The 17,454-nt window shown below is 56.4% G+C and overlaps 1 pseudogene; it reads right to left on the bottom strand.

The window, feature by feature from the left end:
* Positions 1–2,939: 2,939 nt before the first annotated feature.
* The window catches only part of LOC136515782 (peroxidase 2-like), a 79,583-nt pseudogene continuing 65,068 nt past the window's right edge, over positions 2,940–17,454 (bottom strand).

Below are 17,454 nucleotides of genomic sequence, written 5' to 3'. Positions count from 1 at the left end.
ATCTTTTGACTATGGAAGCTCTTAATCTCAGAGCCAAGGATCTCTATCTCAATCTCAAGGTTTATCTCTTATGTCATGAGTTTGGTTTAATTCCTAAGCCTCAAGCCACACTTAGTGAAACTAGCTTACAACTTAGCCATAGTGAGCCTAGTAAGCCACCTAAACTACCATAGGAATGTTTGGCACATGCAAGATGCAACGGTAGAAGTCGAGCAAGAGAAATGAACTCATACTCGTGCGTGTAGGATGCTACACCTGGATAATTAACTACTAAAACCAATGAGGGTACAACTTGACTTATCTAACTAACCTAGTTAAGGAATGGTATTCCTAATGTGATAACCTTGATGATAACTTAGATATCTTGCTCATGCGAGGGGTAGGTCATCGTGAGTGTGGGATCTCAAACGACATAGCTCGTGGAGTAGTAAGGACCGTGTATTGGGATATGTAAGTCCGAGTGACCACCCGTACAGACCACATGTCGCGGATGGGGTCGAGAAGCCAAGTAACTAGTTACGACCTGTTTATCCGTGAAACTGGCAAGGGGGTTGGCGTCGGTCAGGAATGTCCGGGACATTGACTGGGCAACCGCTCGAACCTTTCGTCGGACACTCGGGCCAGATTAGGGAAATGTTAGAGACGTGAGGCAACCCTTATCTCTGGTGCACGAGATATGGAGGTTCGTCCTGTTTCTCTGTATGGGTACAGTTGTACACCTCTGTAGAGTCTTGAAAGCCTAGAGTCCTTTGAGACGGAACTATTCAGTTGTTCTTTCTTTCTATACCCATGGTAGCATGAATGATGAACTATGAGCATCTTGGTTATAATGATGAGTACTTTAATTCTAATGTTGAACATAGCATGTCATACTCTTAAAGAACATCATTGCTTTCTGCACTCATACAAATACCTGATAATCACCCTATGCATCCACCAAATATTATATGTTGGAATTAAGTCCTATAATTACAAAATGTACTCATGGCGTGGCCGTTAAATTATTTTGTAGGAACATCGTAGATTGATTTGAGCTGAGCCTCCATCACCGTTGCCTAGTAGCATCGAGGAAGGGCGAACCCGAGCATGCTGCAAGTTAACTCTGAAGCCTGTTTGAGTGATCTTGAGTGACCAACCTTAGGAAGGGTACAAAATCTCGTCCATCGGGTGGACTAAGACATGTAATTCATGTAAACTTTCTTTTGTAATTTACCCAGTATAAGATGTTTTGAGCATTATTCATTAGCCTGTGTTGGTTTGGTATGTGAACTGTCGCATGCCACTCAACCTGATCCTGAAGAGGAGTTGCTTAGTGCGCTCCTAGGGGCCTCGAAGTTGTGAATTCGACGACCACCGCGACAACCAGGGAAGCACTACACGCTCAGCAACGTGCCGAGTTAGATCGACCTCGGCACGGACCTATGGTGAGGCACTAACTCGTTGGAACAAATCAGCGCACTGCACCTGTCGTCGGGGATCACGATCCGAAACACAAGATACAGGTTGAGAGATTAGGACGGGTGGGGTAGATAGTTGCCGAGGAAAGATTGCCTTTGATATCACTTGTCACCCCTGGCCGCCGACGAGCGCCGTCGACGTGAGCAAGCAAGGGATCACCAGATTTCGGCCGAAGCTCAGAGGAACACCTCCGGCTCTTACTGTATTATTTTAGATAATTGTCGATAAGTTCTTACGATGCACAGTTCTGAATTATAAGCATAGAACCACCTGCCCATCGGGTCCACACGTCATAGTCTAGCTATTACATAAACATGAGATACCCACCCTGTTCTGCAGCACTACTTCAGCAGTATTTTTAGCTAAGGAATAATGTTTTTTCCTCTCACAACAAATTAGCATCAGCAACAGCTAAATTTTAGCGAAACGAACAGGGCCACTGCCTTCTATTCTTGAATACATCTTCTCGTCTTGCCGCCTTCGGTTCTAGGGTGTGACACTGCACCGCACAATCCTCCGAGTCCCAGGGTGCGATAATCTTGGGGGAATCGATCAATCTAAGTCGCGATTTTGACGCAGGCTGGCTATCTTGTTTTCTTTCCCAGATCCGCCGATGGAGACCAATCAGAGATGGCCAGTCGCTTCCTGTTCTAGAGACTCGCCTCGTGGATGTCTAGGTGGCCGAGTCCCCTCGACGTTCGTGCCTTGCCTTCCTGTGCTACTTATAACACCTGTCTCTGGGAGATGAATGTTCGGTGAGTGGACCAGAGGGATTTTGTGTTTGCGATTTTTCTTCCCCCTACTCTACTCTTTCGTTGCTAAAATTTCTGTTTTATTTTGTTGCAAGAGAAAACATTATATTAGCGAAAGCTTCTCATCTTGTGTATCTCCCGCTTAGGAAGGTGGCACTGGAGCCCTCCGTAACCTTGTCAATGTATCTTCTCATGTTGCTGTATCTCCCGCTCAGGAAGGCGGCATTGGAGCCCTCCGTAACCTTGTCAATGGAGTTTCTGCACACTGCACCACCTCAGCCCCCAGTCTCCCTCAACCCTCGACCCCTAGTGGCGAGGCGGCATATATTCACGCAAGGGCGTCATTACTTCACGTTCCAAAACTATTGATAAAAAGAAAGGAAATGTTGATATTATTAACTAAATTGAGTACATATTCAAATCCGGCTTATTCGTCTTATATCCGTATTTGAGAATATTAGAATCTGTAATTGCATCCAGCAAAAAGAATCGACAGCTGACTAATAGATATCCAAAATTGGTTCATATCCGTTCTATGTCCACCCCTGTTTAGGAGGCCGAAGGCGGGTAAAACATTTTTCACGTTTGCTTTACTTCCGGAAAGAGAAAAGCGGAACATCTTACAGTTACAAAGAATGAGGAAGAGAAAAGCGGACCATCTTACAGATACAAAGAATGAGGAAAAGAATTGAAAGAATGATTATTTACACGTACATCGCAATTGGTCAATCAATCAAATTGAAAAGAAGTTTTCAATAGCGTTTGCTGTCGGTCTTTCGGCAATTTTTTCCGTATCTCTCCATCAGTCCCAGTTAGCGGGCTTATGTTGCCCATCTTAACCATGGATGCGGCAAAGTTCCTGAAGAAATCTTTTTGATTTCCTGCAAACCGATGAACAATGGGAGCGGTCGTCGCCTCCGCGGTAGGGTCTGACAGCATGACCTGGTCGGAGGGTAGCTGTGCGGCGCCGTGCAGGAGGTTACCGTAATACTTGTTGTCAAACAGGCTGGGGGTGACCCGGTCTAGGTTCTCAAGTTCGTCCTCTGGCTGCCCAGCTGCGCAATTCTCTTGCGTGAACTAACATTGTACTTTACCAAAAGTGTGCGCTCCTGAAATAGGAATAATTTGTTGCTGAAATCAGTATGTGAACCATAGTGTAAAGAATTGTAGAGGTCTGAACTCTGAACCATACACGACTGTATTTTCTGATATGTTTTGGTAGATATAAGTAGTCGACATTACCTTGAAGGGCGACGAGGTCAGTGTTGTCGAGATTGAAGTTTCTGAACTTCTCCTGGAGCTTGTCCTAGGGGTCGAAAGGGCTGGGTAGGTTCTTGGCGCTCTCGATGTTATTCATCGTGCCGTCTCGCCAGCCGAGCAGCACCCTCCATTGTGGCCCTCCAGCCTGCAAGCACGTAGTTCATGATTCCGTCATTTCTCAGTTGAGATAAAAAAAAAGATGGAGCAAGATTGGTGTCGGATACCAGAAAAAGGGGTACCCAAGCAAAGACCGAAAAACTGCTTGGACCCTAAAAAGCAAGAACCAATAGAACAAACAAGGTCTCGGCCAAAATCTCCGATTCGCCCGAGGCCCCCTCGCCGAGGCCTCAGAGGAAGCAACGAATCTCCGATTCGCCCGAGGCCCCCTCGCCGAGGCCTCAGAGGAAGCAACGAATCTCCGATTCGCCCGAGGCTCCCTCGCCGAGGCCCATCGCCGAGGCCTCAGAAGAAGTACCGATTCTCCGATTCGCGCGAGGCCGGCTCGGCACCAGCCCCGCGACCGCCGCTTTGACCAAACTGCTCTGGCTGAACATCACATCCAATCAAAGCGCTCAACTACTCCGACAACCGCACGACGGCACAGTACAGCGAAGTGGCCGACTATACGCCAGTCGCGTCAACACCCTGCCATCTGCGACGGGACGAAGCATGGGTTACCGACCACTGTGCTGCCTAACTCCTGCACCAAGGATAACGCGACGTGGGGAGTCAGGGCTGGGTCCCCGTAACCTTGGAATCAGCGCACCAACCGCTCCATCTCGCCCGAGACCCCTCGACAAGGCCTCGGACTCACTGATCCCGCTCCGTCTCGCCCGAGACCCTCTAGAGGGGCCTCGAACAAACTGTTCGTGCTCCGCCTCGCCCGAGGCCGGGCTCGTCCCGCAACCTCGTCGTCTCCGCCTCAAACGTCTCTCTGGCAAGTTGTCGCATCCAATTAATGCGCCCAGCTACACCCACTACATAAGCCACGATCGGCAGTGCACTACTACAGAAGCGACGGGACAACGGTCAAATCTCATTTTTTCCATCCCTCGCTGACAATACAGGTACCAAACCCTGTAGACGCACGTCCCGCACTGTTCCGCCTAAATCAACTACGAGATGGCTACCGAGACCCCGCATTGTCGCTTCTAAAGGCCTCTGCACGGGCCTCGGCGCGACCAGCTACAGCAGCCGCTAGGCCTTGGCACTTCACAAGTCAACAAATCCACAGGAGCGCAGCGTGTCGCCTGGCCGACCATACTGACTAGACTTGAACTCCCACGACGGCACACTGCCCCAGGAGTAGAGTACGTCATCAAATAGTCCTTTACGCATAGTTCTCTCATGTACGTTGGCTTCCCCTTGCGGTTATAAAAGGAGGTAGCCAGCACCGTTTCGGGGGGGGGGGGGGGGGGGGGGCGAGTAGGACAGATCAAATCGGCTCACGAACGCACCTCACTCTGTAATTCATATTTCCCCTCGCAGAGACCTGGGACAAACTCCCTCGCTCGCCTAGCTTGTAACCCCTACTACAAGCACCTCGGTGCGAGGAATACAAGAACACTCTCTCATACTGGACGTAGGGCATCCATTGCCTGAACCAGTATAAACCTTGTGTCTCCTTGCATCACCATCCGGAATCGGGAGCACGCAGCACAAATTCACTCGTTGGTTGAGGACTCCCGGTCCAAAATACCGACAGTTGGCGCGCCAGGTAGGGGCATCTGCGTGTCAGCTTAGTCATCCCAGCAGATTCCGGATGGCAGATCCCGTGCGACCGCTGCGTCTCGGGACGATCGTCTGGTTCGGAAGCCTAGAGTTCATGTCTCTAGGGCACGAGTACGACATGGTACTCCTCTCACCCAGAGCACCGTCGACCGACGACGACGTCATGCACCGGCAGCCCACGCGCGAACGGCGCCCGGGCCGCCGCTCCGGTCAAGCTCGCCAGGCGCGACGCGAGCAGGGCCACCCCAACGCCACGCGAGTTCAGGGCAACGCTCCACGCTCCGCTGATGTCCCGTGCCCGGCTGCTGGTACAGAGTCCCTGCACGGGGACCTGTCCGGATTAAGCATCGACGGGGGAAAAACACCGGTGGCGCACGGCGTCACCCCATCATCAGGCTCTGTCCCGTCTCCTCCCGAGGAGCCAGCTCCGACGGAGCAGGGCCCGGCGACGGCACCATCCCCATACTCTTTCGGGCTGACCAATGCCGCCGCCTCCTACGCCACCGCTCTCATCTCCATTCATCAACGTCATGCCCTTGACCCCATTACCACAACTTCGATCCACGCCCACACTGACTCCTCGGAGGAGGACGAAGCGTGGGCCGGAGCAGACTTCACCGGGCTTCGTGACCCCAAGGCGATGCACCGCTTCATGGTCGCAAGCGACTACTGCTTCGGCTACTCCGACTCCGACGACAAGGACGCTCACGACCCGACTCGTGAGTGTTTCCAAATCAAGCTCGGAATGCCGAGCACGGGCAACGAAGGCGGAGCGGCAGCCAACGCCACGCTGCCACGTAGAGGGTCCCCGCCAGCGCTAGCGGGTGTCCCCACCCTCGATGAACTTCGACGCCTAGACCTGGAGCAGCTCCGTGAGCTTCAGGCCAAGGTCGAGCAAGACCGACTCCTCCTGCAGCAGCTCCGAGCCACCCTCGAGCAAGAGCAGCAGGGTCGCGGTGATGGCGGAGCGGCCCGACGGAGAGCTGGCGACGTCCACCGCCGCATCATTAACGACGAGGGGAGTGAGCAGCCCCCAGTCTTCAACCGCGCTAGCTAGAACGTCGCGGCAGCGGCAATGCTAGTCAGAGCGATGCCCGAGCCCTCTACCACGGAGGGACGACGGGTCCACGGCGAGCTCCGGGAGCTTCTTGAGACCGCCGTGGTACAGCAAGCCGAAAGCTCCGCATCTCGACGACGCGGGGACACCCCAAAACAACCCTCTCAGGGCTCCCTCGGTGCACGACCACCTCAAGGCTCCCTCGGTTCACGACCGCCTCGACGACCGACGTGAGGCGCAAGATGACCACAACGTGGTCAAAAGGCGACGGCGCCACGACCGCGATGGGGCCACCCGAGGCTACCAGGTGCACTGAGGCGGCCGCTACGACAGTGGGGAGGACCACAGTCCTTCTCCCGGGCCACCTGGCCCTCGGGTCTTCAGCAAGGCCATCCGCAGCGCCCACTTCCTGGCCCGGTTTCGACAACCGGCCAACCTCTCGAAGTACAGCGGCGAGACCAATCCCGAACTGTGGCTGGCCAACTACCGCCTGGCGTGTCCGCTAGGCGGCGCGGACGATGACCTTCTCATCATCCACAACCTTCCCTTGTCCCTGTCAGACTCAACGCGAGCCTGGCTCGAACACCTTCCCCCCATGCAGATCCATGACTGGCGAGACTTGGTAAAGGTCTTTGTCGGGAATTTCTAGGGCACGTACGCGCGCCCAGGGAATTCCTGGGACCTCAAGAGTTGTCGCCAGATGCCAGATGAGTCTCTCCGAGACTTTATCCGGCGATTCTCCAAACAATGCACCGAGTTGCCTAGCGTCGGCGACTCGGAGATTGTCCAGGCGTTCCTCTCTAGCACCACCTGCCGAGACCTGGTCCGGGAGTTGGGCCGAAGCGTGCCAACCACGGCATTGACACTCCTCGACATCGCCACCAGTTTTGCCTCAGGCGAAGAGGCCGTGGGGGCCATCTTCCCCAACAACAATGCCAAAGGGAAGCGGAGCGACGAGACCCCTGAGGCCTCGACATCTCGCCCCGCCCAGAAGAAGAAAAAAAGGTTGTCAGGGGAAGCGGGAGGCCCTCGAGGCTAGTCTCGTTGTGGCCGCGGACCGCAAGAACCCCCGAGGCCTAGGGCTCTTCGACGACATGCTCAAGAAGCCCTGCCCTTACCATCAGGGCCCGGTGAAGCACACCCTTGAGGAGTGCACCATGCTCCGGCGTTACTACGCCAAGCTCGGACTCCCCAATGACGATGCCAAGAAAAGGGGCGCAGGTGACAGGGAAGACGACAAGGACGATGGGTTCCCCGAGGTTCAAAATGCCTTCATGATCTTCGGCGGACCTTCAGCGTGCCTCACGGTGCGTCAGCGGAAGAAGGAACGCCGAGAGGTCTTCTCGGTTGAGGTAGCCACCCCCCAGTACCTCCACTGGTCTCGGGAGGCAATCACCTTCGACCGAAAGGACCATCCCGATTATGTCCCGAACCCCGGGCAGTACCCACTTGTCGTCGACCCAATCATCGGCAACACCTGGCTTACCAAGGTGCTGATGGACGGAGGCAGCGGCCTCAACATCCTCTACGCCAACACCTTAGAACTCCTAGAGCTCGACCGGTCATGGCTTCGAGGCGACGCCGTGCCCTTCCACGGCATCGTGCCAGGGAAGCGCACACGACCCCTTGGACGCATCGACTTGACCGTCTGCTTCGGCACCCCCTCCAACTACCGCAAGGAGGTGCTTACCTTCGAGGTGGTTGGGTTCAAGGGAACATACCATGCCATTCTGGGGCGCCCGTGCTACGCCAAGTTCATGGCGATCCCCAACTACACCTACCTCAAGCTCAAGATGCCGGGCCCAAATGGCGTCATCACTGTCGGGTCCATGTACGAGCATGCATACGACTGCGACGTCGAATGCGTCGAGTACGCCGAGGCTGTCATTGAGGCCAAGACCCTCATCGTCAACCTCGACCAGCTCGGCAGTGAAGCACCCCACTCCAAGCGCCGAGCCGGGACCTTCGAGCCAGCAGACGCCGTCAAGCTTGTCCTGGTTGACCCCACCTGCTCCAGCGACCGAGCACTGAGGATCAGCGCCACCCTCGACAACAAATAGGAGGCCGTGCTCGTCGACTTTCTCCGCGCGAACGTTGATATTTTCGCGTGGAGCCCCTCGGACATGTCGGGCATACCGAGGGAGGTCGCCGAGCATGCCTTGAACATTCGGGCCGGCTCCAGACCGATGAAACAGAGCCTGCGCCGATTCGACGAGGAAAAGCGCAGGGCCATCGGCGAGGAGGTGCAGAAGCTTTTGGCAGCCGGATTCATCAAGGAAGTGTCCCACTCAGAGTGGTTAGCTAATCCTGTATTAGTTAAAAAGAAAAATGCAAAGTGGAGGATGTGTGTAGACTACACCGGTCTAAATAAGGCATGTCCAAAAGTTCCATTTCCATTGCCTCGAATCGACCAAATCGTCGACTCCACTGCGGGATGCGAGACCCTATCTTTCCTTGATGCGTATTCCGGTTACCATCAGATCAAGATGAAAGAGTTCGACCAGCTCGCGACTTCTTTCATCACCCCATTTGGCCTATACTGCTATACGACTATGCCATTTGGCCTCAGAAACACAGGGGCCACGTACCAGCGGTGCATGACCCAGGCCTTTGGCGAGCACATCGGGTGAACCATCGAGGCCTATGTGGACGACATCATAGTCAAGTCCAGGCAGGCCAGTGACCTCGTCAAGGACCTGGAGATAGCCTTCGAATGCCTTAGGGAAAATGGCATCAAGCTCAACCCCGAGAAGTGTGTCTTTGGGATCCCCCGAGGCATGCTCTTGGGGTTCATAGTCTCGGAGCGTGGCATCGAGGCTAACCCAGAGAAGGTCTTGGCCATGACCAACATGGCACCGATCTGGGACATCAAGGGAGTGCAGAGGGTTATGGGATGCCTTGCGGCCCTAAGTCGCTTCATCTCATGCCTTGGCGAAAAAGGTCTGCCTCTGTACCGCCTCTTGAGAAAATCCGAACGCTTTTCCTGGACCCTCGAGGCCGAAGAATCCCTCACTAAACTCAAGGCACTGCTCATCAATCCTCCCATCCTAGTGCCACCAACTGAAGGCGAAGCCCTCTTACTCTACGCCGCCGCAACGACCCAAGTGGTCAGCGCGGCCGTAGTGGTCGAGAGGCAGGAAGAAGGGCATGCTCTACCCATCCAACGACCTGTTTACTTCATCAGCGAGGTGCTCTCCGAGACCAAGATGCGCTACCCCCACATCCAGAAGCTAATCTACGCCATAATCTTGGCTCGACGCAAGCTGCGTCACTACTTCGAGTCCCACCCGGTTACCGTGGTGACATCTTTCCCCTTGGGAGAGATAGTCCATAACCGGGAGGCCTCGGGTAGGGTTGCCAAGTGGGCTGTGGAACTCATGGGGGAAGCCTTGTCTTTCGCACCACGAAAAGCCATTAAGCCTCAGGTCTTGGTCGACTTTGTGGCAGAATGGACCGATACCCAACTACCATCTACTCAAGCCTAGGCAGAATACTAGACCATGTACTTCGATGGGTCTCTGATGAAGACCGGGGCAAGCGCGGGTCTACTCTTCATCTCACCCCTCAGAGTACATATGCGCTACGTAATCCGACTCTACTTCATCGCTTCCAACAACGTGGCCGAATACGAGGCCCTCGTCAACGGCCTGCAGATCGCCATTGAACTTGGGGCACGGCGTCTCGACGTTCAAGGAGATTCGCAGCTCGTCATCAACCAAGTGATGAAGGAGTCAAACTGCCACGACCTCAAGATGGAGGCATACTGCACAATGGTACGCAGCCTAGAGGACAAGTTCGATGGCCTCGAACTCAACCACGTCGCATGAAAGTTCAACAAGGCCGCGGACGAGCTAGCAAAGATGGCGTCGGCACGGACCCCAGTCCCCCCGAATGTCTTCGCTAGAGACCTCCACAAGCCTTCCATCAACTACGTATCAACGGCAGAGGCAGGCCCCCCGGTTGAGCCCACCGTAGGGCCCGAGGCCCCCTTTGTCGTCGAGACCTCTGCTGCCGAGCCCGGGGCCATGGCAATCGATGTGGAACCTCCCAAGGGTGACCAAGGCATGGACTAGCGAGTCCCGTTCCTTGATCGCCTTGTTTGAGGAGAGCTTCCTGCTGACAGGACCGAGGCCCGACGGCTTGCGCGACGAGCCAAGTCCTGCGTCCTCTGCAATGGCAAGTTGTATAGGCGTAGCCCATCCGGTATTCTCCAACGATGCATCACCACCGAGGCTGGCCAATCCCTACTTTGGGACTTGCATGCGAGAGCCTGCGGGCACCACGCAGTGCCTCGGGCGCTCGTGGGAAATGCCTTCCACCAAGGTTTCTGCTGGCCAACAGCGATGGCCGATGCCACGAAGCTAGTACGCTCCTGCGAGGGATGCCAGTACTACGCTCGACAGACGCACCTCCCGGCCCAAGCCCTCCAAACCATCCCCATCACATGGCCATTCACCGTGTGGGGGCTGGACATGGTTGGGCCTCTGTAGAAGGCACCCGGGGGCTATACCCATTTGCTGGTAGCCATTGACAAATTCTCCAAGTGGATCAAGGCTCATCCAATCACCCAAATCAAATCCGAGCAAGCAGTGCTATTCTTTACGGATATCATCCATAGGTTCGGAATCCCGAATACCATCATCACTGACAATGGGACACAATTCACCGGCCACAAATTCCTGACGTTCTGCGATGACCACCACATCCGTGTGGCCTGGTCGGCCGTAGGACATCCTAGGACAAACGGCCAAGTAGAACGTGCAAACGGCATGATCCTACAAGGTCTCAAACCTAGAATATACAACCGGTTGAAGAAATTCAGCAAGAAATGGCTTGCCGAACTCCCGTCGGTCATCTGGAGCCTGAGGAATACACCAAGCCGAGCCACGGGGTTCACACCGTTCTTCCTGGTCTATGGTGCCGAGGCTATCCTCCCCACCGACTTGGAGTATGGTTCCCCGAGGCTATAGGCCTACAACGAGCAAAGCAGCCACACTACCCGCGAGGATGCCCTCGACCAACTGGAGGAAGCCCAAGACGTCGCACTACTACACTCGGCCAAATACCAGCAAGCCCTACGACGCTACCAAGCCTGGCACATTTGGAGCCAAGACCTGAAGGTGGGCGACCTGGTGCTAAGGCTAAGGTAGAGCAGTAAGGGCCACCACAAGCTGACCCCGCCATGGGAAGGACCGTACATCGTAGCCCAAGTACTGAAGCCCGGAACCTACAAGCTAGCCAACGAGAAGGGCGAAATCTTCACCAACGCTTGGAACATAGAACAGCTATGTTGTTTCTACCCTTAAATTTCCAAACGTTGTTTACATTGTTTCTCGAAATACAATAAAGAAGTGTTCTTTAGTTGTTATAGTCTTTCGAGGAACCCCCTTATAGACAAGTCGGTTGTATGGAACCTAAGGACCGAAAGATCATCCCAAAGGCAAAAGGCCGGCCGAGCCATGAGAACGGCCTACGCCCCAGGGCTACGGCAGCTCCCTCAGCACCTTTTCACCCAAGGGACAGCTTAGGCTCCGAGGAAGTTCTTTGCAAAAAAGCTGTCTATCGATAGGGGCTCGACATCACAATAACGCTATAAGGGAGACTCGGCTCTGCCTCTGCAAAGCCGAGCCTCCCTCAGGGGCTATAAGGGGGAAACCCCCCTAAGTCCCGGACACCGTTTCTTACCATCTTTCGAAAATTTCTACGCCAAACTCTCTCGTGCTCCGATAGGACCATCGCAAAAAACCTAAGGACCAAAAGCTTGTCTCGAGGCCAAAGGGCCGGTCGAGCCGTGAGAACGGCCTACGCCTCTGGGCTATGGCAACTCCCTCGCCACCCTTCGCCAAGTGATGGCTTACGCTCCGAAGAAGTTCTTTGCGTGTGTCCAAGAACGAGACAGAGGGTACATGCTCGGAAATAGAACAGAAAACGGTTAAAAAACACACACGCGCAAATACTTTAAAGGCCTCGACGACCACAAAATGTCACGATATGACAATTAACCCAATCCGGTTACATGGCCACTTTTGGCCCAGGTCAAAGCTTAAGGATCGGCGCCTGGCGCGGGAGGGACCACCTCTTCTTCAAATAGACGGGCCAGCGCCATGCCAGGCGCCTCGGCCGCCTCCATTAGCTTCGCGACCTCTGCATCGGCCTCCTCGTCATCTTCCGGCAAGATGTAGCCATCGTTGATAGTCTCGAGGTTGATGGCGTAGTGCGAAGAGACACGGCTAGGGCGCACTTGACACCCATGTGCAATGCCCCCCGGAGTCGCTCGTCGACGCGGCCGCTCAACATAGTCAGGCGGCTCCCAAGGGAGTCGGCTGATTCGACCCCCTCAACCTCCAGAGCCTCACAGGCGGTACGGGCGACGCTACGCAGCGCCTCGTGCTCCTAGACCTCAATGTCCAGCACCGCTTGCATTGCGACGGAGGCCTTGGCCGCCTGGGAGAACTCTTTTTCCAAATCTATGACACAACAAAGAGTCAGGAGTCAAACGCAAACCAGAGCAAATGGAACAAGGGGCGCGGCTCGGCAGAACTTACCCTCGGCTTTTTTCTTCCAGTCTAAAGCCTCGACTCGAGAGGCCTCGGCCGCCTTGGTAGCCTCTGCCAAAGCGACTTTCGTCAGCTGGTGTTCACTCTGCTCCATACCTAGCTGCCCGGCGGTGGCCTTGGCAGAGGCCATCGCTTCTTGGGCCCGGGACCTGAAGGAGTCCTGCTCCTCCTCCAGCTCCTTGATCTTCGCCACCAAAGGGGCAGACTGCTCCTTAGCCATGGCCACCTCGGCCTAAAGGTCAGCACAGCGAAGGCGGAGGTCCCCCACTTCCGCACTCCGTGCCGACAAGAGCCCCTAGGCATCGGCAAGCAGGCCCTTCTACCACCGGAGCTGGTCCTAGATGTCCCTCTCCTTTCGTAGGAACACCGATTTCCCAAGGGACCGGGCCTCGAGCTCCTGAAAAGGCAAAAACGCACGTCAAATGCTGCGATGGGGCTCGGAGAGAAAACAACACGGCACGAGAGAGGAAAGTACTTACCTGGGTAACACCAGGCAAGTCCCCTTCCATAATAGACATCGCTATCTGCAGTGACTTCACCGCCAGTTGGCGGTACTGCTCGAGGGTGTCCCATCGCCCCCCCTCCACAACATCTTCAAGGGCGAACACGGGCTCCCCCTCAGGGTCGGCCCGGTCCCGCCAGAAAACACGCGGGAAGTTCCACCCGTGGGGCTCAGGTCGGACCCGGACGAGGACCGAACTCCCCTCGACAGGAGCCGGGACTGGCTGCTCCATGGTACTGACCGCCTCGACGTCCGCCGCCTCCTTCCTATGGGAGGAATCATCAGACGAGATCGCCTGAACCAGGGGCGGTGCCAAAACTTGCCCTGTCTCCATCTCCCCTGCCTCGGCCTCGACGGAACTGGGGGCTCTGGCCTCTGCCACCTCTACCTCGATGACCCCCGCGTCCACCGCCATGGCTTCAGAAGTCTTGGGGGCTCCAGCCTCACCCTCGATGGCCTCGGCAGGAGTGGACGCCTCGGCCTCATTCACCCCAAGACCCACGACACCACGGGGCGTGGGCTCCTCCTCCCCCACTCGTTCTGTGGCTGCCTCGGCGCCCTTTTCTTGGGCAACCGGTTTGTCCAGGACGGCCTCGCCCGACGCCGTGCCACCCTGCACGCCAGCCTGCGCCTCCTCTGCCCGGCGGGTGGTGGAGCTGATGTCCACCTTGAGCGCCTTATGGGGCACCAAGGCAGGTTCCTCCACCCGACGCTTCAGGCTGGACGCAAAGACACTCCCAAGGTTAGCGTACAACCAAGGGGCAAGCAGGGAATACTACAAACTCCACAAAAAAAAATACACTTACCGCAAACGAGGACACAACCGCTTATGTATGACGTCCCTCCTCTTCAACGGCGGCGGTGGTGGCGGTGGCACGGCCTCTGTATCCACTGGTACCGGCTGGTCACCACCGGACCCCGGCACCCCCTCAACCGTCCGCAGAGATGGTTGAGGCGCCCCCGCCATCGCTCGCCCTACCTCTGCCGCCGAGCTCACCGGGCTGACAGCCTGCTTCCCCAACACCCGCGGCTCGGGCGTATCGTCCTTGACAACAAGACGGACGTCTCCCAGAGACACCCCGGGCGCCACCTCCTTAATGTCGGGGAGGTGGTCCAGGGTACCCTTCCCCGCCTCGCTCTTGTCGTCATCGCCCGAGGATTCCGACGACGACGGCATCGGCGACGACTCCACCGAGAGACCCTCAAGCTTCTGACGCCGGCGATGTTCGTCCAACTTTTCGCGCTCAAGGATCTTCCTCGTGCGCTTGGCCTCCTCAGCATCCTTCCACTTCTTTTGCGCCTCGGCACGTGTCCGGTTCGCTGCCCGTCGAACCGCGTCCTTAGGAACAGGCGGCGGGGAGGCTCGCACGTCTCTCATCCCCTGCAGGAACGACGAAATAAGGCAACGGACAAAAAAGACAAGGAGCAAGAAGGCCGTGAAGGCCTCGACAACACCCAACTTACCCGTGGGATGTACCCCCGCGACGGGCGCATCGGGAAAGGCATCAAATCGTCAAGCTTCACCTTCCCATCCACCGCCTCTCTCACCCGACGCAGGGTCTTGTCATTTGAAATGGCGAAGGCGGACATCTTGATACCTTCGATCGGATCACTCGGGGTCATCTCAAATAGGCGCCACCGCCGAGCCATCAGCGGCAGCACCCTCCGGTGATGAAAAGCCGCCACGACCACGGCCGCCGTAAGGCCGCAGTCACGCAGCTTCCCCAGGGCCCTTAGGAGTGGTTCTAGCCTGGGCTGATCGACCTTGACAACACCGTAACCCCATTTTTTCGGCTGACTCTCCACAATCCGCCCAGTATAGGGGGGAACCCGCCATCATCATTGCGGAGGTAGAACCATCCGTTATGCCAGCCACGGTTGGACGATGCGAGCTGAGCCGGGATATAGAGGGACTGCCGGTCTTGGCGCACTTGGAGAGTGCAGCCGCCGGCCCTCAACGCCTTTCGAGCGCCCTTCACGCCCGCCGGCTTGGTGGTGAAAACCGCCCGAAACAAGTGGAGCCACAGCTCCTAGTGGGGAGCGATCCCCAGATACCCCTCGCAGACAGCGACAAAGATGGCCGCCTGCGCGATGGAATTGGGGGTGAAGTTGTGAAGCTCCACACCGTAGTAGTGCGGGAGCGCCCGCATGAACTGGTCCGCCGGCAAACCGAGGCCTCGCTCGTGGAAAACGACAAAGCTCACCACATAGCCTTCACGTGGCCTCGGCTCCGACTCGCTCCCTGGAGCGATCCACTCCGGCCTATCGGGGTCGGTGATCGAGCGGAGAAGACCAGCGTCGACAAGCGCCTGCAGCATCTCCACCGACACATCGGAGCGACCCCAAGGATCCACCTGGAGGATTCTGACGCCCGCCATCGGTGCAGTGGAGAACACAACTACAATGGTAAGACGAACCCTCGACTACTCGCTCCCTCTTTCTCTCTTTTCCCCTCTCCCCACTTCTTCCCGACGCTCTCCTCTGCTCTTAGCAAATGCTCGAAGGCAGAGAGGGCGATTGTGAGCGAAAAAGGTAAGGAGAGGCAGAGCCGCCGCTCGTCGCGTATTTATAGGGGAGAGGGCGAACGGCAAACGACGAAATCGGAAACGGGTGAGCGACGAAATCAGGGTGATGATTTTCTAGATCTAGCGCGATTAATGCAGATCCGGTAAAACCACCCACGCACCGTTTTTACTAACTGCACGTAGTAACGTCCCATCCGCAGACAGCGCGACAGAGTCTATCCGCAGCAATGGCAGGCGCCTTTTTCGCCCTCGAGGAACCGCCGTGAAAGGCGCGCCTACCGTTGTCAGCCGATGGAAAGGGAATATCCCCCACGTGATTCCTTCCAGACTAAGGAACTGGGCACCGAGCCCATTACGGTCTAGAGGTTCGAAGGCTGGGCCCCCGAGGGTCTCGACAGCCGCCTCAGGACAACAGAGTCAGGGACAACTATGGGCGAGCCCGTACATGGCCGAGGCTCAGGCAAGCGATTGTTTGGGATGCCCTATGTCGTGTTCGAGACCAGCAGGAGCTCTCTAAAGGGGATCCCATCGTAGGGAGGCACTGAGCCCCTAGGGCCAATCGAACGGCCCTGGCACCCGCTAGAGAAGCCCTCTGGTACATTTTTGGAGTGCGTCTCTGGATCGCTAGCCGACCCCTATCGAATGGGGCACGGGCCTCCACTCGGACTTACCCGCTAACAGCTCACCGAAAGTGTCACCGCTCGCACCCACCGAGGGTAGCCTGGCATATTCCACCCCTCCTTTCGAGCGAAAAGGACGCGCGAGGGTTGTACAAAAAGCCAGGGGAACCCCTGATCGCCCTCTCGCTCCGTGCGGAGGCTCGGGGGCTCTTCCTGCAACTTTGCCGAGACCTAGCGACCTAGGCTCGCACGTGAGGGCTCGGCAAACAACCCCTCCGTCCGAACAAAAAGGACACGCGAGGGTCGTACAAAAAGCCAGGGGAACCCCTGATCGCCCTCTCGCTCCGTGCGGAGGCTCGGGGGCTCTTCCTACAATTTTGCCGAGACCCAGCGACCTAGGCTCGCACGCGAGGGCTCAGCAAACAACCCCTCCGTCCGAACAAAAAGGACGCGCGAGGGTCGCACAAAAAGCCAGGGGAACCCCTGATCGCTCTCTCACTCCGTGCGGAGGCTCGGGGGCTCTTCCTGCAACTTTGCCGAGACCCAGCGACCTAGGCTCGCACGCGAGGGCTCGGCAAACAACCCCTCCGTCCGAACGAAAAGGACGCGCAAGGGTCACACAAAAAGTCAGGGGAACTCCTGATCGCCCTCTTGCTCCATGCGGAGGCTCGGGAGCTCTTCCTGCACCTAGAAACACAAACGAGTTACCCAAGCTCACACCCCGAGGGTCGGAAAAATGCGACGAAAAAGGCACCGAGCCCGTTGCGGTCCAGGGGTTCGAAGGCTAGGTCCCCGAGGGTTTCGACAGCCGCCTCAGGACAACAGAGTTAGGGACAACTATGGGCGAGCCCATACATGGCCGAGGCCTAGGTAAGCGATTGCTTGGGATGCCTTATGTCGTGTCCGAGACCAGCAGGAGTTCTCTAAAGGGGATCCCATCGTAGGGAGGCACCGAGCCCCTAGGGCCAATCGAATGGCCCTGGCACCCGCTA

The sequence above is a fragment of the Miscanthus floridulus genome, chromosome 17 (genome assembly GCF_019320115.1).
Source record: "Miscanthus floridulus cultivar M001 chromosome 17, ASM1932011v1, whole genome shotgun sequence".
Classification (NCBI taxonomy): Eukaryota; Viridiplantae; Streptophyta; class Magnoliopsida; order Poales; family Poaceae; genus Miscanthus; species Miscanthus floridulus.
Note: the sequence above shows the minus strand (reverse complement) of the source record. Positions and strands in the feature narration are given on the sequence as shown.